Here is a 20,943-nt window from a genome sequence, read left to right as displayed (position 1 = left end):
TTATTTGCCAATTTCTGTAAAAATGCTCTCTGTTGCAGTCACATACATGTGTGTGTTTGTGTGTGTGTGTGTGTGTTTGTGTATGAGATACAAAGTTCGTTCTACTTTTTATTTATGCTCTAGGACCAGATCTTGGTTTATTTGTAGAAATTTTCAGATTTATAATGGATTTAGTTTTATTTTTTTGACAAACAAAATTTTAAAAAGTCATTTTTTGCATTTTCCCATTCATTTTCAATGTGGGGTCATTTTGACCCCAAAGACCTTAAAAGGTAATTTTTTTTTTACACACCTTTAGAACAACCAAATCAAGCCCAGTTTTTTTGTGCATGTTAAGATAGATTATTTAGGAAATGTCACCGAGTTTCATGCCCCTGCGATGAAGGTAACACTTTTAAAAAATGAAGGAAAAATCCATTGGGGTCATTTTGACCCCAAAGAGTGATTAACTAGATAATGGTTGCAATGTGTGTTTTCAGATGCAAGACAAAAGTATTTTCACCTGGACAAGAGCTTAATTACCAGTTCAAGGTATCAATCCAGCAATCACAGGAATCTGGCCAAATAAACTGAACCCCCGGGGTGAGTAAAAAAAAAAACAGCAATACCGAAGCATGTTACGCTTACAGAAGTGACTTTTTTGGCCAGCAGTAAAGCTACAGGACCGTGATATGTCGAGGTTCTGTCTAGCAGTTTGTCCCTTCGATAGCTCAGCTGGTAGAGCGGAGCACTTTAGGTTGGAGTGTTGGCAATCCTTAGGTCGCTGGTTCGATTTTGGCTCGAAGGAGGTCTTTTTTTCAAGTGCTCACCATTTTTTGGTTTGGACCTGGCTTTCTAACAGCTGTAAGCAGAGCTTTAATTCACAATCCACAATTGGAAGCCAAAAGAGCTTTTCCGGGGGTTCGACTCCGGCTCGAAGGAGGTCTTTTTTTCAAGTGCTCACCATTTTTTGGTTTAGTAGCTGGCTTTCTAACAGCTGTAAGCAGAGCTTTAATTCACAATCCAAATTTGGAAGCCAAAAGAGCTTTCCCTGACCGGGAATCGAACCCGGGCCTCTGCGTGAGAGCGCCAAATCCTAACCACTAGACCACCAGGGAGGGGCTGGTGGGCTTACCTCCTGATAACAAGGTGATAATAAGCAGACAGCAATGCTTGCCACTGTCTCATCTAAAACCAACAAGTCTGTAGCAATCAGGGGTCTTTACTATCGGTGGGCCAGTGGCGCAATGGATAGCGCTATGGATCTGACTATGGATCAGAAGATTCTAGGTTTGACTCCTGGCTGGCTCGCTCTGTGCTTGTTTTTCTCCGGCTTATTTTTTTGTTGTGTGTTTTTTCTCTTCTCCAAAATCCAGGAGAAAGGGCAAATCTTCAGGCATTCTTCTTTTTTCCAAAAAAGACATATTCTGCACACCCTTTCCGATGTCTAGGGAAGACACGGACATGCTTCGGTATTGTCATTCGTCTCACAAGCACTCGGCTTTTAAAGGGGAAATAAACTGCAGGCTGGCAGCCAGTTGATCTTTGAATGAACAATTTCATTGCTACTCTGTAACTGCTTCATTACTTTGAAGGGTGTAATGCCATGTTGTTTTGATGTCACAGGCTTGCCATTTTGAAGCCTTATCACTAATTGCCACCTGGACATTGAGAATAAATTGTAATCTGCATTAAACTGAACGAGCAAATAATCAGCAACTTTGCGGATAAAAAATTGGTCTCACTTTCATTATTAACCTCACAAAATGTCAATTTTGTACCTTGACAGACCGATGATAGGCAGATTTTCATCTAGATAACGGTTGCAATGTGTGTTTTCAGATGCAAGACAAAAGTATTTTCACCTGGACAAGAGCTTAATTACCAGTTCAAGGTATCAATTCAGCAATCACAGGAATCTGCCCAAAAAAGCTGACCCCCCGGGGTGAGTAAAAAAAACAGATCCCTTGAATGCATACAACACTATATAATTCAGAAAACCGTCCTTTTGGATAATTCTTGTTTTGCCAAATTATTATCACATTGTTACAGTCGCATACCTAAAGCAACAGGCCACTACAAGATCCTGCACCCACACTGACCACATGTATGGAAAGTGCGCCACTGGCCAGTTTTAGGTGTCCAAATCCCATATGGTCTAGCGGTTAGGATTCCTGGTTTTCACCCAGGCGGCCCGGGTTCGACTCCCGGTATGGGAACGCATGCTTGTTTTTGCTTCCCTCCTCAAAAATCCAGCACATCTTCCTGCACCAGAAGTGACTTTTTGGCCAGCAGTAGAGCTACAGGACCGTGATATGTCGAGGTTCTGTCTAACACTTTGCCCCTTCGATAGCTCAGCTGGTAGAGTGGAGGACTGTAGGTTGGAGTGTTGGCAATCCTTAGGTCGCTGGTCTAATGTGTTTTTTTTCTCTTCTCCAAAATCCAGAAGAAAAGGCAAATCTTCAGGCATTCTTCTTTTTTTCCAAAAAAGACATATTCTGCACACCCATTCCGATGTCTAGGGAAGACACGGACATGCTTCGGTATTGCCATTCGTCTCACAAGCACTCCGACAAGCTCGGCGATTAAAGGGGAAATAAACTGCAGGCTGGCAGCCAGTTGATTTTCGAATGAACAATTTCATTGCTACTCTGTAACTGCTTCATTACTTTGAAGGGTGTAATGCCATGTTGTTTTGATGTCACGGGCTTGCCATTTTGAAGCCTTATCACTAATTGCCACCTGGACATTGAGAATAAATTGTAATCTGCATTAAACTGAACGAGCGAATAATCAGCAACTTTGCGGATTAAAAATTGGTCTCACTTTCATTATTAACCTCACAATATGTCAATTTTGTACCTTGACAGACCGAAGATAGGCAGATTTTCATCTAGATAACGGTTGCAATGTGTGTTTTCAGATGCATGACACAAGTATTTTCACCTGGACAAGAGCTTAATTACCAGTTCAAGGTATCAATTCAGCAATCACAGGATCATAATATAGATGTACTCTGTTTGACAGAAACCTGGCTAAAACCTGATGATTACATTATTTTAAATGAGTCCACCCCCCAAGATCACTGTTATAAACATGAGCCGCGTCTAAAAGGCAAAGGTGGAAGTGTTGCTTCAATTTATAACAACGTTTTCAGGATTTCTCAGAGGGCAGGCTTCAAGTATAACTCGTTTGAAGTAATGGTGCTTCATATAACATTATCCAGAGAAACAAATGTTAATGATAAATCCCCTGTTATGTTTGTACTGGCTACTGTATACAGACCACCAGGGCACCATACGGACTTTATTAAAGAGTTTGGTGATTTTACATCCGAGTTAGTTCTGGATGCAGATAAAGTTTTAATAGTTGGTGATTTTAAAATCCATGTTGATAATGAAAAAGATGCATTGGGATCAGCATTTATAGACATTCTGAACTCTATTGGGGTTAGACAACACGTTTCAGGACCTACTCATTGTCAAATATCATACTCTAGATTCAATACTGTCACATGGAATTGATGTTGATGGTGTTGAAATTATTCAGCCAAGTGATGATATCTCAGATCATTATTTAGTTCTGTGCAAACTTCATATAGCCAAAATTGTAAATTCTACTTCTTGTTACAAGTATGGAAAAACCATCATTTCTAACACAAAAGACTGCTTTTTAAGTTATCTTCCTGATGTAACCAAATTCCTTAGCATATCCAAAACCTCAGAACAACTTGATGACGTAACAGAAACTATGGACTCTCTCTTTTCTAGCACTTTAAATAAAGTTGCTCCTTTACGCTTAAGGAAGGTTAAGGAAAACAGTTTGACACCATGGTATAATGAGCATACTCGCACCCTAAAGAGAGCAGCCCGAAAAATGGAGCTCAGCTGGAGGAAATCAAAACTAGAGGTATTTCGTATTGCTTGGCGGGAAAGTAACATATCCTACAGAAAATCATTAAAGACTGCTAGATCCGATTACTTTTCTTCTCTTTTAGAAGAAAACAAACATAACCCCAGGTATTTATTCAATACAGTGGCTAAATTAAAAAAAATAAAGCCTCAACAAGTGTTGACATTTCCCAACACCACAGCAGTAATGACTTTATGAACTACTTTACTTCTAAAATCGATACTATTAGAGATAAAATTGCAACCATTCAGCCGTCAGCTACAGTATCACATCAGACAGTGCACTATAGACCCCCTGAGGAACAGTTCCACTCATTCTCTACCATAGGAGAGGAAGAATTGTATAAACTTGTTAAATCATCTAAACCAACAACATGTATGTTAGACCCTATACCATTTAAGCTCCTAAAAGAGGTGCTTCCAGAAGTCATAGATCCTCTTCATGAATATTATTAATTCCTCATTGTCATTAGGATATGTCCCCAAAACCTTCAAACTGGCTGTTATTAAGCCTCTCATCAAAAAACCACAACTTGACCCCAAAGAACTAGTTAATTATAGACCAATCTCGAATCTCCCTTTTCTGTCCAAGATACTAGAAAAGGTGGTATCCTCACAATTATATTCCTTCTTAGAGAAAAATGGTATATGTGAGGATTTCCAGTCAGGATTTAGACCGTATCATAGTACTGAGACTGCTCTCCTTAGAGTTACAAATGATCTGCTCTTATCATCTGATCGTGGGTGTATCTCTCTATTAGTTTTATTGGATCTTAGTGCTGTGTTTGACACAATTGACCACAACACTCTTTTGCATAGACTTGAACACTTTGTTGGCATCAGTGGAAGTGCATTAGCATGGTTTAAATCGTACTTATATGACCGCCATCAGTTCGTAGCAGTGAATGAAGATGTATCCTATCGATCACAAGTGCAGTATGGAGTACCTCAAGGCAAAAATACAGCACATCTTCCTGCCCCAGATGTCGAGGTTCTGTCTAACACTTTGCCCCTTCGATAGCTCAGCTGGTAAAGTGGAGGACTGTAGGTTGGAGTCTTGGCAATCCTTAGGTTGCCGGCTCGAAGGAGGTCTTTTTTTCAAGTGCTCACCATGTTTCAGTTTGGAGCTGGATTTCTCGCAGCTGTTAGCAGAGCTTGAATTCGCAGTCCACAATTGGAAGCCAAAAGAGCTTTCCCTGACCAGGAATCGAACCTGGGCCGTGGCGGTGAGAGCGCCGAATCCTAACCACTAGACCACCAGGGAGGGACTGGTGGACTGGTGGACTGGTGGGCTGGTGGGCTGGTAGGCTTACCTCCTGATAACAAGGTGAGAATAAGCAGACAACAATGCTTGCCACTGTCACATCTAAAACCAACAACTCTGTAGCAATCGGGAGTATCTACTATCGGAGGGCCAGTGGCGCAATGGATAACGTGTCTGACTACGGATCAGAAGATTCTAGGTTCAACTCTTGGCTGGCTTGCCCTGTGCTTGTTTTTCTCAGGCTTATTTTGTTGTTTTTTTTTTTTCTTCTCCAAAATCTAGAAGTAAAGGCAAATCTCCAGGCATTCTTCTTTTTTTTCCAAAAAAAAACATATTCTGCACACCCATTCCGATGTCTAGGGGAGACACGGACATGCTTCGGTATTGCCATTCGTATGTCAATTTTGGACCTTGACAGACCGACGATAGACAGTTTTTCATCCAGATAACGGTTGCAATGTGTGTTTTCAGATGCATGACACAAGTATTTTCACCTGGACAAGAGCTTAATTACCAGTTCAAGGTATCAATTCAGCAATCACAGGACTCTGGTCAAAAAAACTGAACCCCCGGGGTGAGTCAACAAACATGACCCTTGAATTCATGTAACACAATTTATTTCTGTAAACCACACTGGACAGATTTAATGAAAGTGGCCCACAAGCTTCTGCCCAGTTAAAGCTGGCCAGTTCCCATATAGTCTAGCAGTTAGGATTCCTGGATTTCTCCCATGCAGCCAGGGGTCGACTCCCGTGATGGGAAAGCTTGATCTTTTTTGCTTCTCTCCTCAAAAACGAGGTCTTTTTTTCAAGTGCTCAACATTTTTTTGGTTTGGAGCTGGCTTTCTTGCAGCTGTTAGCAGAGCTTGAATTTGCAGTCCACAATTGGAAGCCAAAAGAACTTTCCCTGATCGGGAATCGAACCCGGGCTGCGGTGGTGAGAGCGCCGAATCCTAAGCACTAGACCACCAGGGAGGGGCTGGTGGGTTAATGGGCTGGTGGGCTTACCTCCTGAAAACAAGGTGAGAATAAGCAGACAGCAATGCTTGCCACTTTCACATCTAAAACCAACAACTCTGTAGCAATCAGGAGTCTTTACTATTGGTGGGCCAGTGGCGCAATGGATAACCCGTCTGACTACGGATCAGAAGATTCTAGGTTCGACTCCTGGCTGGCTCGCTCTGTGCTTGTATTTCTCCGTCTTATTTTGTTGTTGTGTTTTTTTCTCTTCTCCAAAATCCAGAAGAAAAGGCAAATCTTCAGGCATTCTTCTTTTTTTCCAAAAAAGACATATTCTGCACACCCTTTCCGATGTCTAGGGAAGACACGGACATGCTTCGGTATTGCCATTCGTCTCACAAGCACTCCGACAAGCTCGGCGCTTATAGGGGAAATAAACTGCAGGCTGGCAGCCAGTTGATTTTCGAATGAACAATTTCATCGCTACTCTGTAACTGCTTCATTACTTTGAAGGGTATAATGCCATGTGGTTTTGATGTCATGGGCTTGCCATTTTGAAGCCTTATCACTAATTGCCACCTGGACATTTAGAATAAGTTGTAAACTGAGTTAAACTGAAGGAGCGAATAATCAGCAACTTTGCCGATTAAAAGTTGGTCTCACTTTCATTGTTACCTTCACAATGTCATTTCTGTACCTTGACAGAGTGACAATAGGCAGTTTTTCCTCTAGATAGCGGTTTTCGTGTGTGTTTTCAAATGGATGACACAAGTATTTTCACCTGGAAAAGAGCTTAATTACCAGTTCGAGGTATCAATTCAGCAATCACAGGAATCTGCCCAAATAAACTGAACTCCTGGGGTGAGTAAAAAAAAACAGATCCCTTGAATGCATACAACACTATATAATTCAGAAAACCGTCCTTTTGGATAATTCTTGTTTTGCCAAATTATTATCACATTGTTACAGTCGCAGACCTAAAGCAACAGGCCACTACAAGATCCTGCGCCCACACTGACCACATGTATGGAAAGTGTGCCACTGGCCAGTTTAAGGTGTCCAAATCCCATATGGTCTAGCGGTTAGGATTCCTGGTTTTCACCCAGGCGGCTTGGGTTCGCCTCCCGGTATGGGAACTCATGCTTCTTTTTGCTTCCCTCCTCAAAAATCCAGCACATCTTCCTGCACCAGGTTGGAGTGTTGGCAATCCTTAGGTTGCTGGTTCGACTCCGGCTCGAAGGAAGTCTTTTTTTCAAGTGCTCACCATTTTTTCGGTTTGGAGCTGGATTTCTCGCAGCTGTTAGCATAGCTTGAATTCGCAGTCCACAATTGGAAGCCAAAAGAGCTTTCCCTGACCAGGAATCGAACCTGGGCCATGGCAGTGAGAGCGCCGAATCCTAACCACTAGACCACCAGGGAGGGACTGGTGGGCTGGTGGGCTGGTGGGCTAGTAGGCTTACCTCCTGATAACAAGGTGAGAATAAGCAGACAACAATGCTTGCCACTGTCACATCTAAAACCAACAACTCTGTAGCAATCGGGAGTCTCTACTAACGGTGGGCCAGTGGCGCAATGGATAACGTGTCTGACTACGGATCAGAAGATTCTAGGTTCGACTCCTGGTTGGCTTGCCCTGTGCTTGTTTTTCTCAGGCTTATTTTGTTGTTGTTTTTTTTTCTTCTCCAAAATCTAGAAGTAAAGGCAAATCTCCAGGCATTCTTCTTTTTTTCCAAAAAAAAAACATATTCTGCACACCCATTCCGATGTCTAGGGGAGACACGGACATGCTTCGGTATTGCCATTCGTATGTCAATTTTGGACCTTGACAGACCGACGATAGACAGTTTTTCATCCAGATAACGGTTGCAATGTGTGTTTTCAGATGCATGACACAAGTATTTTCACCTGGACAAGAGCTTAATTACCAGTTCAAGGTATCAATTCAGCAATCACAGGACTCTGGCCAAAAAACTGAACCCCCGGGGTGAGTCAACAAACATGACCCTTGAATTCACGTAACACCATTTATTTCTGTAAACCACACTGGCCAGATTTAATGAAAGTGGCCCACAAGCTTCTGCCCAGTTAAAGCTTGCCAGTTCCCATATGCTCTAGCAGTTAGGCTTCCTGGATTTCTCCCATGCAGCCAGGGGTCGACTCCCGTGATGGGAAAGCTTGATCTTTTTTGCTTTTCTCCTCAAAAAGCCAGCACATCTTCCTGCACCAGAAGTGACTTTTTGGACAGCAGTAGAGCTACAGAACCCTGATAGATTGAGGTTCCGATGTCTATGGGGAGTCGCGTGACATGCTTCGGTATTGCCATTCATCACACAAGCACTCCGACAAGCTCGGCGATTAAAGGGGAAATAAACTGCAGGCTGGCAGCCAGTTGATTTTCGAATGAACAATTTCATCGCTACTCTGTAACTGCTTCATTACTTTGAAGGGTGTAATGCCATGTTGTTTTGATGTCACGGGCTTGCCATTTTGAAGCCTTATCACTAATTGCCACCTAGACATTGACAATAAATTGTAATCTGCATTAAACTGAACGAGCGAATAATCAGCAACTTTGTGGATAAAAAATTGTTGTCATTTTCATTATTAACCTCACAATATGTCAATTTTGTACCTTGACAGACCGATGATAGGCAGATTTTCATCTAGATAACGGTTGCAATCTGTGTTTTCAGATGCATGACACAAGTATTTTCACTTGGACAAGAGCTTATTTGCCAGTTCAAGGTATCAATTCAGCAATCACAGGAATCTGCCCAAAAAAACTGAACCCCCGGGGTGAGTAAAAAAAACAGATCCCTTGAATGCATACAACACTATATAATTCAGAAAACCGTCCTTTTGGATAATTCTTGTTTTGCCAAATTATTATCATATTGTTACAGTCGCAGACATAAAGCAACAGGCCACTACAAGATCCTGCACCCACACTGACCACATGTATGGAAAGTGCGCCAATGGCCAGTTTAAGGTGTCCAAATCCCATATGGTCTAGCGGTTAGGATTCCTGGTTTTCACCCAGGTGGCCCGGGATCGACTCCCGGTATGGGAATGCATGCTCCTTTTTGCTTCCCTCCTCAAAAATCCAGTACATCTTCCTGCACCAGATGTCAAGGTTCTGTCTAACACTTTGGCCCTTCGATAGCTCAGCTGGTAGAGTGGAGGACTGTAGGTTGGAGTGTTGGCAATCCTTAGGTCGCTGGTTCGACTCTGGCTCGAAGGAGGTCTTTTTTTCAAGTGCTCACCATTTATTTGGTTTGGAGCTGGCTTTCTTGCAGCTGTTAGCAGAGCTTGAATTTGCAGTCCACAATTGGAAGCCAAAAGAGCTTTCCCTGATCAGGAATCGAACCCGGGCCGCGGTGGTGAGAGCGCCGAATCCTAACCACTAGACCACCAGGGAGGGGCTGGTGGGTTAATGGGCTGGTGGGCTTACCTCCTGAAAACAAGGTGAGAATAAGCAGACAGCAATGCTTGCCACTTTCACATCTAAAACCAACAACTCTGTAGCAATCAGGGGTCTTTACTATTGGTGGGCCAGTGGCGCAATGGATAACGCGTCTGACTACGGATCAGAAGATTCTAGGTTCGACTCCTGGCTGGCTCGCTTCGTGCTTGTTTTTCTCCGGCTTATTTTGTTGTTGTGTTTTTTTTCTCTTCTCCAAAATCCAGAAGAAAAGGCAAATCTTCAGGCATTCTTCTTTTTTTCCAAAAAAGACATATTCTGGACACCCTTTCCGTTGTCTAGGGAAGACACGGACATGCTTCGGTATTGCCATTCATCTCACAAGCACTCCGACAAGCTCGGCGCTTATAGGGGAAATAAAATGCAGGCTGGCAGCCAGTTGATTTTCGAATGAACAATTTCATCGCTACTCTGTAACTGCTTCATTACTTTGAAGGGTATAATGCCATGTGGTTTTGATGTCATGGGCTTGCCATTTTGAAGCCTTATCACTAATTGCCACCTGGACATTTAGAATAAGTTGTAAACTGAGTTAAACTGAAGGAGCGAATAATCAGCAACTTTGCCGATTAAAAGTTGGTCTCACTTTCATTGTTACCCTCACAATGTCATTTTTGTACCTTGACAGAGTGACAATAGGCAGTTTTTCCTCTAGAAAGCGTTTGCCGTGTGTGTTTTCAAATGGATGACACAAGTATTTTCACCTGGAAAAGTGCTTAATTACCAGTTCGAGGTATCAATTCAGCAATCACAGGAATCTGCCCAAATAAACTGAACTCCCGGGGTGAGTAAAAAAAAACAGATCCCTTGAATGCATACAACACTATATAATTCAGAAAACCGTCCTTTTGGATAATTCTTGTTTTGCCAAATTATTATCACATTGTTACAGTCGCAGACCTAAAGCAACAGGCCGCTACAAGATCCTGCGCCCACACTGACCACATGTATGGAAAGTGCGCCACTGGCCGGTTTAAGGTGTCCAAATCCCATATGGTCTAGCGGTTAGGATTCCTTTTTTTCACCCAGGCGGCCCGGGTTCGTCTCCCGGTATGGGAACGCATGCTTCTTTTTGCTTCCCTCCTCAAAAATCCAGCACATCTTCCTGCACCAGGTTGGAGTGTTGGCAATCCTTAGGTCGCTGGTTCGACTCCGGCTTGAAGGAAGTCTTTTTTTCAAGTGCTCACCATTTTTTTGGTTTGGAGCTGGATTTCTCGCAGCTGTTAGCAGAGCTTGAATTCGCAGTCCACAATTGGAAGCCAAAAGAGCTTTCCCTGACCAGGAATCGAACCTTGGCCGCGGCGGTGAGAGCGCCGAATCCTAACCACTAGACCACCAGGGAGGGACTGGTGGGCTGGTGGGCTGGTAGGCTTACCTCCTGATAACAAGGTGAGAATAAGCAGACAACAATGCTTGCCACTGTCACATCTAAAACCAACAACTCTGTAGCAATCGGGAGTCTCTACTATCGGTGGGCCAGTGGCGCAATGGATAACGTGTCTGACTACGGATCAGAAGATTCTAGGTTCGACTCCTGGCTGGCTTGCCCTGTGCTTGTTTTTCTCAGGCTTATTTTGTTGTTGTTTTTATTTTCTTCTCCAAAATCTAGAAGTAAAGGCAAATCTCCAGGCATTCTTCTTTTTTTCCAAAAAAAAACATATTCTGCACACCCATTCCGATGTCTAGGGGAGACACGGACATGCTTCGGTATTGCCATTCGTATGTCAATTTTGGACCTTGACAGACCGACGATAGACAGTTTTTCATCCAGATAACGGTTGCAATGTGTGTTTTCAGATGCATGACACAAGTATTTTCACCTGGACAAGAGCTTAATTACCAGTTCAAGGTATCAATTCAGTAATCGCAGGACTCTGGCCAAAAACTGAACCCCCGGGGTGAGTCAACCAACATGCCCCTTGAATTCATGTAACACCATTTATTTCTGTAAACCACACTGGCCAGATTTAATGAAAGTGGCCCACAAGCTTCTGCCCAGTTAAAGCTGGCCAGTTCCATATGGTCTAGCAGTTAGGATTCCTGGATTTCTCCCATGCAGCCAGGGGTCGACTCCCGTGATGGGAAAGCTTGATCTTTTTTGCTTCTCTCCTCAAAAAGCCAGCACATCTTCCTGCACCAGAAGTGACTTTTTGGACAGCAGTAGAGCTACAGAACCCTGATAGATTGAGGTTCCGATGTCTATGGGGAGTCGCGTAACATGCTTCGGTATTGCCATTCATCACACAAGCACTCCGACAAGCTCGGCGATTAAAGGGGAAATAAACTGCAGGCTGGCAGCCAGTTGATTTTCGAATGAACAATTTCATTGCTACTATGTAACTGCTTCATTACTTTGAAGGGTGTAATGCCATGTTGTTTTGATGTCACGGGCTTGCCATTTTGAAGCCTTATCACTAATTGCCACCTGGACATTGAGAATAAATTGTAATCTGCATTAAACTGAACGAGCGAATAATCAGCAATTTTGTGGATAAAAAATTGGTCTCACTTTCATTATTAGCCTCAAAATATGTCAATTTTGTACCTTGACAGACCGATGATAGGCAGATTTTCATCTAGATAACGGTTGCAATCTGTGTTTTCAGATGCATGACACAAGTATTTTCACTTGGACAAGAGCTTAATTACCAGTTCAAGGTATCAACTCAGCAATCACAGGAATCTGCCCAAAAAAACTGAACCCTCGGGATGAGTAAAAAAAAAAACAGATCCCTTGAATGCATACAACACTATATAATTCAGAAAACCGTCCTTTTGGATAATTCTTGTTTTGCCAAATTATTATCACATTGTTACAGTCGCAGACCTAAAGCAACAGGCCACTACAAGATCCTGCGCCCACACTGACCACATGTATGGAAAATGCGCCAATGGCCAGTTTAAGGTGTCCAAATCCCATATGGTCTAGCGGTTAGGATTCCTGGTTTTCACCCAGGCGGCCCGGGTTCGACTCCCGGTATGGGAACGCATGCTCCTTTTTGCTTCCCTCCTCAAAAATCCAGTACATCTTCCTGCACCAGATGTCGAGGTTCTGTCTAACACTTCGCCGCTTCGATAGCTCAGCTGGTAGAGTGGAGGACTGTAGGTTGGAGTGTTGGCAATCCTTAGGTCGCTGGTTCGACTCTGACTCGAAGGAGGTCTTTTTTTCAAGTGCTCACCATTTTTTGGGTTTGGAGCTGGCTTTCTTGCAGCTGTTAGCAGAGCTTGAATTTGCAATCCACAATTGGAAGCCAAAAGAGCTTTCCCTGATCGGGAATCGAACACGGGCCGCGGTGGTGAGAGCGCCGAATCCTAACCACTAGACCACCAGGGAGGGGCTGGTGGGTTAATGGGCTGGTGGGCTTACCTCCTGAAAACAAGGTGAGAATAAGCAGACAGCAATGCTTGCCACTTTCACATCTAAAACCAACAACTCTGTAGCAAGCAGGAGTCTTTACTATTGGTGGGCCAGTGGTGCAATGGATAACGCGTCTGACTACGGATCAGAAGATTCTAGGTTCGACTCCTGGCTGGCTCGCTCTGTGCTTGTATTTCTCCGGCTTATTTTGTTGTTGTGTTTTTTTTCTCTTCTCCAAAATCCAGAAGAAAAGGCAAATCTTCAGGCATTCTTCTTTTTTTCAAAAAAAGACATATTCTGCACACCCTTTCCGATGTCTAGGGAAGACACGGACATGCTTCGGTATTGCCATTCGTCTCACAAGCATTCCGACAAGCTCGGCGCTTATAGGGGAAATAAACTGCAGGCTGGCAGCCAGTTGATTTTCAAATGCACCATTTCATCGCTACTCTGTAACTGCTTCATTACTTTGAAGGGTATAATGCCATGTGGTTTTGATGTCATGGGCTTGCCATTTTGAAGCCTTATCACTAATTGCCACCTGGAAATTTAGAATAAGTTGTAAACTGAGTTAAACTGAAGGAGCGAATAATCAGCAACTTTGCCGATTAAAAGTTGGTCTCACTTTCATTGTTACCCTCACAATGTCATTTTTGTACATTGACAGAGTGACAATAGGCAGTTTTTCCTCTTGATAGCGGTTGTTGTGTGTGTTTTCAAATGGATGACACAAGTATTTTCACCTGGAAAAGAGCTTAATTACCAGTTCGAGGTATCAATTCAGCAATCGCAGGAATCTGCCCAAATTATCTGAACTCCCGGGGTGAGTAAAAAAAAACAGATCCCTTGAATGCATACAACACTATATAATTCAGAAAACCGTCCTTTTGGATAATTCTTGTTTTGCCAAATTATTATCACATTGTTACAGTCGCAGACCTAAAGCAACAGGCCACTACAAGATCCTGCGCCCACACTGACCACATGTATGGAAAGTGCGCCAGAAACCAATGGCCAGTTTAAGGTTTCCAAATCCCATATGGTCTGGCGCTTGGGATTCCTGGTTTTCACCCAGGCGGCCCAGGTTTGACTCCCGGTATGGGAACGCATGCTCCTTTTTGCTTCCCTCCTCAAAAATCCAGCACATCTTCCTGCACCAGACGTCGAGGTTCTGTCTAACACTTTTCCCCTTCGATAGCTCAGCTGGTAGAGTGGAGGACTGTAGGTTGGAGTGTTGGCAATCCTTAGCTTGCCACTGTCTCATCTAAAACCAACAACTCTGTAGCAAGCAGGGGTCTTTACTAGCGGAGGGCCATTGGCGCAATGGATAATGTGTCTGACTACGGATCAGAAGATTCTAGGTTTGACTCCTGGCTGGCTCGCTCTGTGCTTGTTTTTCTCCAGCTTATTTTGTTGTTGTGTTTTTTTTTTCTTCTCCAAAATCCAGAAGAAAAGGCAAATCTTCAGGCATTCTTCTTTTTTTCCAAAAAAGACATATTCTGCACACCCTTTCCGATGTCTAGGGAAGACACGGACATGCTTCGGTATTGTCATTCGTCTCACAAGCACTCCGACAAGCTCGGCGATTAAAGGGGAAATAAACTGCAGGCTGGCAGCCAGTTGATTTTCGAATGAACAATTTCATCGCTACTCTGTAACTGCTTCATTACTTTGAAGGGTGTAATGCCATGTTGTTTTGATGTCACGGGCTTGCCATTTTGAAGCCTTATCAATAATTGCAACCTGGACATTGAGAATAAATTGTAATCTGCATTAAACTGAACGAGCGAATAATCAGCAACTTTGCAGATTAAAAATTGGTCTCACTTTCATTATTAACCTCACAATATGTCAATTTTGTACTTTGACAGACCGATGATAGTCAGAGTTTCATCTAGATAACGGTTGCAATGTGTGTTTTCAGATGCATGACACAAGTATTTTCACCTGGACAAGAGCTTAATTACCAGTTCAAGGTATCAATTCAGCAATCACAGGAATCTGCCCAAATAAACTGAACTCCCGGGGTGAGTAAAAAAAACAGATCCCTTGAATGCATACAACACTATATAATTCAGAAAACCGTCCTTATGGATAATCCTTGTTTTGCCAAATTGTTATCACATTGTTACAGTCGCAGACCTAAAGCAACAGGCCACTACAAGATCCTGCGCCCACACTGACCACATGTATGTAAAGTGCGCCAGAAGCCAATGGTCAGTTCAAGGTTTCCAAATTCCATATGGTCTAGCGCTTAGGATTCCTGGTTTTCACCCAGGCGGCCCAGCTTTGACTCCCGGTATGGGAACGCATGCTCCTTTTTGATTCCCTCCTCAAAAATCCAGCACATCTTCCTGCACCAGAAGTGACTTTTTGCCCAGCAGTAGAGCTACAAGACCGTGATATGTCGAGGTTCTGTCTAACACTTTGCCCCTTCGATAGCTCAGCTGGTAGAGCGGAGGACTGTAGGTTGGAGTGTTGGCAATCCTTAGGTTGCTGGCTCGAAGGAGGTCTTTTTTTCAAGTGCTCACCATTTTTTTGGTTTGGAGCTGGCTTTCTCGCAGCTGTTAGCAGAGCTTGAATTCGTAGTCCACAATTGGAAGCCAAAAGAGCTTTCCCTGACCGGGAATCGAACCCGGGCCGCGGCGGTGAGTACAACACTATATACAACACTATATACAGTTTTTTACAATCACTTTGCTACTATTTTCAGAACCTTGATGTCATTTTTCACAACTCTAGACACAAAACTCAAAAGGGTTATCACTTGTTACACAGGCTGTCTAATGTTCAAAACATTGCCTTGCGCATTCAAATCTTTAAAGAAATCTTGCACTTGCACAATCATTGGTTTAAAACACAACTTTACTGTGAAATACCATTGAAACATAACTATAGATCACCCACACACAAGCAACCGATAGTTTCATTGTTCGTACAATCATTAAATATTGTAGAACAAAATAGGTGATACAGGTTTGATTATGGTACTACATGTACAGTAAATACATCTCTGTAAAAGTACTGCAGTAGTAGAGAGAATACTACAGACACAGTGGAATCATTGAACAAAGTTTGTAATATATTGATGCAAAACACTACAGTACTGTACAATTACAACATAGGTTTATTTGAATCAAAGCAAAAATAATTAGCTATGAAATTGAAACCCACCACACCATCTTCTGATATAGCCGCACACATGGTAATGTTAGCCGCACGTTGTCCAGGTACTTGGATGGTTTCCCGCTGGCCAATGAAATTCCGACCTCTCCTCCTTGTCTTGGCCAGATTAAAACCTGCCTCATCCAAATATATGAATTTGTGATGGTCATCATCAGCATCCAGCTCCATCACCCTCTGAAAGTACATTTTAGAAAGAGATTTAGAGATTACTGTACAATGTAGAATTTTTGGGAATGTTTTTACAACAGCCATCTTGAAACAGAACTTACCTGAACATACTCAGTCCTTATTTGCTTCACTCTGTCTGCATTTCTTTCGAAAGGCACACGGTATAGTTGTTTTATAGATAACTGGAGCCTTTTCAGTATGCGTGCAATAGTTGGCAAACTTATGGATCCCACATTGTTGAACATGTCTTCATTGTCCAAGATATGCTGGCGAATTTCTGTAAGGCGAATATCATTTCCGGCCCGAACCAAATCAACCACAGCCTGCTCTTGTTGGTCAGTTAGAAAGTTGCCTCTGCCTCCACTATTTGGCCTGGTCACAAAAGTACTGTCAATCCTGTAAATAGTCTGAAAAGGTGGTACAGTATTTGGGGCCATAGACACAGTGTCTGATGAAGCATTATGATAAAATATTAGGCTACATCCATGGATATTGTAGTCTAATTGGTTCATGCTCCACGCTAATTGGTGACAATGAATCTCGTTATCTTGAAACGTTCATGATTTACAGTAAACATGGAAGATTGTTTGTGTGTTTCCATACTAAGAGTAATGCAACAGTTACTTATCATTTTGAGCAGTTGTATCAATTGATAGTTAGATCATTGTAAGGAAATGAATAGACACTCATTTGAAATGTAATGTGTGGATTGCCTTTTGAAATAGTAGCACTTTGATGTTAAGTTGTGTCATATTGAACTGGTGATTTTTGATGAATGAACAAATGATCTAAGTTTTATGTGTATTGTATCCAAGCAATTGAGAAAAGGGTTAGAGTTTTGAAAAATGTGCATTTTGATCATTGGTTGTGAGTTTTGTGTCTAGAGTTGTGAAAAATGAAATCAAGGTTCTGAAAATAGTAACAAAGTGATTGTAAAAAACTGTAATTCAGAAAACCGTACTTTTGGATAATTATTGTTTTGCCAAATTGGACTCAGTTCACTTCGAACGACTCAGCAACAGTGTGGAAAAGTCTAAAGAAGATCACCAATTACAAGACACCACCCCCTAGCACTGTGGAAAATCAACGACTGGCAGACGATCTGAACGAGGTTTACTGCAGGTTTGAAAGAACACCCATCACCTGCCCTGAACGCCTCTCCACACAATCGTTCACACCAATAACAACTCCTGCAACCAACCCTGAATGCCTCTCCACACAACCGTTCACACCATTTTCAGCTCCTGCAACCCATCCTGAACACCTCTCCAATCAAGCACTCTCACCATTCACACCTCCTGCATCCCCCCTCTCCCCCACACCTGCAATACAGATCAGCGAGGATGCGGTGCGCCAGGTCTTCCGGAAGCAGAAAAGGAAAAAAGCACCAGGCCCAGATTGTGTTACACCAGCCTGTCTGAAATCCTGTGCTGACCAGCTGGCCCCCATCTTCACACAGATCTTCAACAGATCGCTGGAGCTGTGCGAAGTCCCTTCATGCTTCAAACGCTCCACCATCATCCCCGTCCCAAAGAAACCCAAAATTACAGGACTAAATGACTACAGGCCTGTGGCTTTAACATCCGTAGTCATGAAGTCATTTGAAAAACTGGTGCTGTCCCACCTGAAGGACATCACTGGACCCTTGCTGGATCCTCTTCAGTTTGCCTACAGAGCAAACAGGTCTGTGGACGACGCAGTAAACATTGGACTGCATTATGTTCTGCAACACCTAGACAGACCGGGAACCTATGTGAGGATCCTGTTTGTGGACTTCAGCTCGGCTTTTAACACGATCATGCCAAACCTCCTCCTGCCCAAACTAACTCAGCTCTCCGTGCCCACCTCCGTCTGTCAGTGGATCAACAGCTTCCTGACAGACAGGCAGCAGCTAGTGAGGCTGGGAAAATACACATCCAGCACCCGTACAATCAGCACCGGAGCTCCCCAGGGGTGCGTTCTCTCCCCACTGCTCTTCTCCCTGTACACTAATGATTGCACATCTAAGGACCCCTCTGTCAAGCTCCTGAAGTTTGCAGATGACACCACACTCATCGGCCTCATTCAGGATGGTGACGAGTCTGCTTACAGGCAGGAGGTTAAAGAGCTGGCTGTCTGGTGCACTCTCAACAACCTGGAGCTTAACACGCTCAAAACAGTGGAGATGATTGTGGACTTCAGGAGAAACCCCCCTGCACTCCCCCCACTCACCATCATGAACAGCACTGTGACTGCAGTGGAGTCATTCAGGTTCCTGGGCACCACTATCTCTCAGGACCTGAAGTGGGACATTCACATTGACTCCATTGTGAAAAAGGCCCAGCAGAGGTTGTACTTCCTTCGCCAGCTGAGGAAGTTTAACCTGCCACAGGATCTGCTGAAACAGTTCTACTCCACCATCATCGAATCCATCCTCTGCACTTCAGTAACTGTCTGGTTCAGCTCAGCTTCTAAATCTGACCTCAGAAGACTACAGAGGGTAGTCCGGACTGCTGAGCGAATCATCGGTTCAACTCTCCCATCTATTCAAGAACTGTACTTATCCAGAGTGAGCAAAAGGGCTGTTCAAATCACTCTGGACCCCTCACATCCAGCACACTCCCTCTTTGAACTGTTGCCATCTGGTCGACGCTACAGAGCACTGAGCACCAGAACAACCAGACACAGGAACAGTTTCTTCCCTCAGGCAATCCATCTTATGAACAGCTGATACACACTGAACACACTACACTTTATATTTATATACACATACACTTAATTTATCTAACACACATACTTAGTATACACTTAAATTTTGCACAGAATATACATGTACTTACATAACAGCATTTTTGTAATATACCTGCCTACAATTGTCAATTTGTATATTGTCAATCCTTATCTACTTATTTGTATTATTTGTATTTTTATATTCTTTTATTATGTGTTTTATGTTCTGTCGCTGTCATTCTGTTGTACTGTGGAGCTTCTGTCACGAAAACAAATTCCTTGTATGTGTAAACATACCTGGCAATAAAGCTCATTCTGATTCTGATTCTGCTTCGGTATTGCCATTCGTCTCACAAGCACTCCGACAAGCTCGGCGATTAAAGGGGAAATAAACTGCAGGCAGGCAGCCAGTTGATTTTCGAATGAACAATTTCATCGCTACTCTGTAACTGCTTCCTTACTTTGAAGGGTGTAATGCCATGTTGTTTTGATGTCACGGGCTTGCCATTTTGAAGCCGTATCACTAATTGCCACCTGGACATTGAGAATAAATTGTAATCTGCATTAAACTGAACGAGCGAATAATCAGCAACTTTGCGGATAAAAAATTGGTCTCACTTTCATTATTAACCTTACAATATGTCAATTTTGTACCTTGACAGACCGATGATAGGCAGATTTTCATCTAGATAACGGTTGCAATGTGTGTTTTCAGATGCATGACACAAGTATTTTCACTTGGACAAGAGCTTAATTACCAGTTCAAGGAATCAATTCAGCAATCACAGGAATCTGCCCAACAAAACTGAACCCCCGGGGTGAGTAAAAAAAACAGATCCCTTGAATGCATACAACACTATATATTTCAGAAAAACGTCCTTTTGGATAATTCTTGTTTTGCCAAATTATTATCACATTGTTACAGTCGCAGACCTAAAGCAACAGGCCACTACAAGATCCTGTGCCCACACTGACCACATGTATGGAAAGTGCGCCAATGGCCAGTTTAAGGTGTCTAAATCCCATATGGTCTAGCGGTTAGGATTCCTGTTTTTCACCCAGGCAGCCCGGGTTCGACTCTCGGTATGGGAATGCATGCTCCTTTTTGCTTCCCTCCTCAAAAATCCAGCACATCTTCCTGCACCAGATGTCGAGGTTCTGTCTAACACTTTGCCCCTTCGATAGCTCAGCTGGTAGAGTGGAGGACTGTAGGTTGGAGTGTTGGCAATCCTTAGGTTGCCGGCTTGAAGGAGGTCTTTTTTTCAAGTGCTCACCATTTTTTTGGTTTGGAGCTGGCTTTCTCGCAGCTGTTAGCAGAGCTAGAATTCGCAGTCCACAATTGGAAGCCAAAAGAGCTTTCCCTGACCGGGAATCGAACCCAGGCGGCGGCAGTGAGAGCGCCGAATCCTAACCACTAGACCACCAGGGAGGGGCTGGTGGGTTGGTGGGCTTACCTCCTGAAAACAAGGTGAGAATAAGCAGACAGCAATGCTTGCCACTGTCTCATCTAAAACCAACAACTCTGTAGCAATCAGGGGTCTTTACTATTGGTGGGCCAGTGGCGCAATGGATAATGCGTCTGACTACGGATCAGAAGATTCTAGGTTCGACTCCTGGCAGGCTCGCTCTGTGCTTGTTTTTCTCCGGCTTATTTTGTTGTTGTGTTTTTTTTCTCTTCTCCAAAATCCAGAAGAAAAGGCAAATCTTCAGGCATTCTTCTTTTTTTCCAAAAAAGACATATTCTGCACACCCTTTTCGATGTCTAGGGAAGACACGGACATGCTTCGGTATTGCCATTCGTCTCACAAGCACTCCGACAAGCTCGGCGATTATAGGGGAAATAAACTGCAGGCTGGCAGCCAGTTGATTTTCGAATGAACAATTTCATCGCTACTCTGTAACTGCTTCATTACTTTTTTGAAGGGTAT

The 20,943-nt window shown here is 43.2% G+C and overlaps 11 non-coding genes across 11 annotated transcripts; 7 read left to right on the top strand and 4 right to left on the bottom strand.

The window, feature by feature from the left end:
* The first annotated feature begins 2,126 nt into the window (after positions 1-2,126).
* On the top strand, positions 2,127-2,198 carry trnae-uuc (transfer RNA glutamic acid (anticodon UUC)). Its single transcript has one exon. It is a non-coding gene; the product is annotated as a tRNA-Glu (tRNA).
* Positions 2,199-5,082: 2,884 nt separating this feature from the next.
* Positions 5,083-5,154, bottom strand: trnae-cuc (transfer RNA glutamic acid (anticodon CUC)). Its single transcript has one exon. It is a non-coding gene; the product is annotated as a tRNA-Glu (tRNA).
* Positions 5,155-6,259: 1,105 nt separating this feature from the next.
* trnar-acg (transfer RNA arginine (anticodon ACG)) lies at positions 6,260-6,332 on the top strand. Its single transcript has one exon. It is a non-coding gene; the product is annotated as a tRNA-Arg (tRNA).
* Positions 6,333-7,460: 1,128 nt separating this feature from the next.
* trnae-cuc (transfer RNA glutamic acid (anticodon CUC)) lies at positions 7,461-7,532 on the bottom strand. Its single transcript has one exon. It is a non-coding gene; the product is annotated as a tRNA-Glu (tRNA).
* Positions 7,533-9,111: 1,579 nt separating this feature from the next.
* trnae-uuc (transfer RNA glutamic acid (anticodon UUC)) lies at positions 9,112-9,183 on the top strand. The gene has a single exon. It is a non-coding gene; the product is annotated as a tRNA-Glu (tRNA).
* A 479-nt stretch (positions 9,184-9,662) lies between these two features.
* trnar-acg (transfer RNA arginine (anticodon ACG)) lies at positions 9,663-9,735 on the top strand. Its single transcript has one exon. It is a non-coding gene; the product is annotated as a tRNA-Arg (tRNA).
* Positions 9,736-10,864: 1,129 nt separating this feature from the next.
* On the bottom strand, positions 10,865-10,936 carry trnae-cuc (transfer RNA glutamic acid (anticodon CUC)). The gene has a single exon. It is a non-coding gene; the product is annotated as a tRNA-Glu (tRNA).
* A 131-nt stretch (positions 10,937-11,067) lies between these two features.
* Positions 11,068-11,140, top strand: trnar-acg (transfer RNA arginine (anticodon ACG)). The gene has a single exon. It is a non-coding gene; the product is annotated as a tRNA-Arg (tRNA).
* A 1,368-nt stretch (positions 11,141-12,508) lies between these two features.
* On the top strand, positions 12,509-12,580 carry trnae-uuc (transfer RNA glutamic acid (anticodon UUC)). The gene has a single exon. It is a non-coding gene; the product is annotated as a tRNA-Glu (tRNA).
* A 479-nt stretch (positions 12,581-13,059) lies between these two features.
* Positions 13,060-13,132, top strand: trnar-acg (transfer RNA arginine (anticodon ACG)). Its single transcript has one exon. It is a non-coding gene; the product is annotated as a tRNA-Arg (tRNA).
* A 7,240-nt stretch (positions 13,133-20,372) lies between these two features.
* trnae-cuc (transfer RNA glutamic acid (anticodon CUC)) lies at positions 20,373-20,444 on the bottom strand. The gene has a single exon. It is a non-coding gene; the product is annotated as a tRNA-Glu (tRNA).
* Positions 20,445-20,943: the final 499 nt, after the last annotated feature.

The sequence above is a fragment of the Carassius carassius genome, chromosome 38, assembly GCF_963082965.1.
Source record: "Carassius carassius chromosome 38, fCarCar2.1, whole genome shotgun sequence".
NCBI classification, from domain to species: Eukaryota; Metazoa; Chordata; class Actinopteri; order Cypriniformes; family Cyprinidae; genus Carassius; species Carassius carassius.
This window is presented reverse-complemented; position numbering and strand designations above follow the sequence as displayed.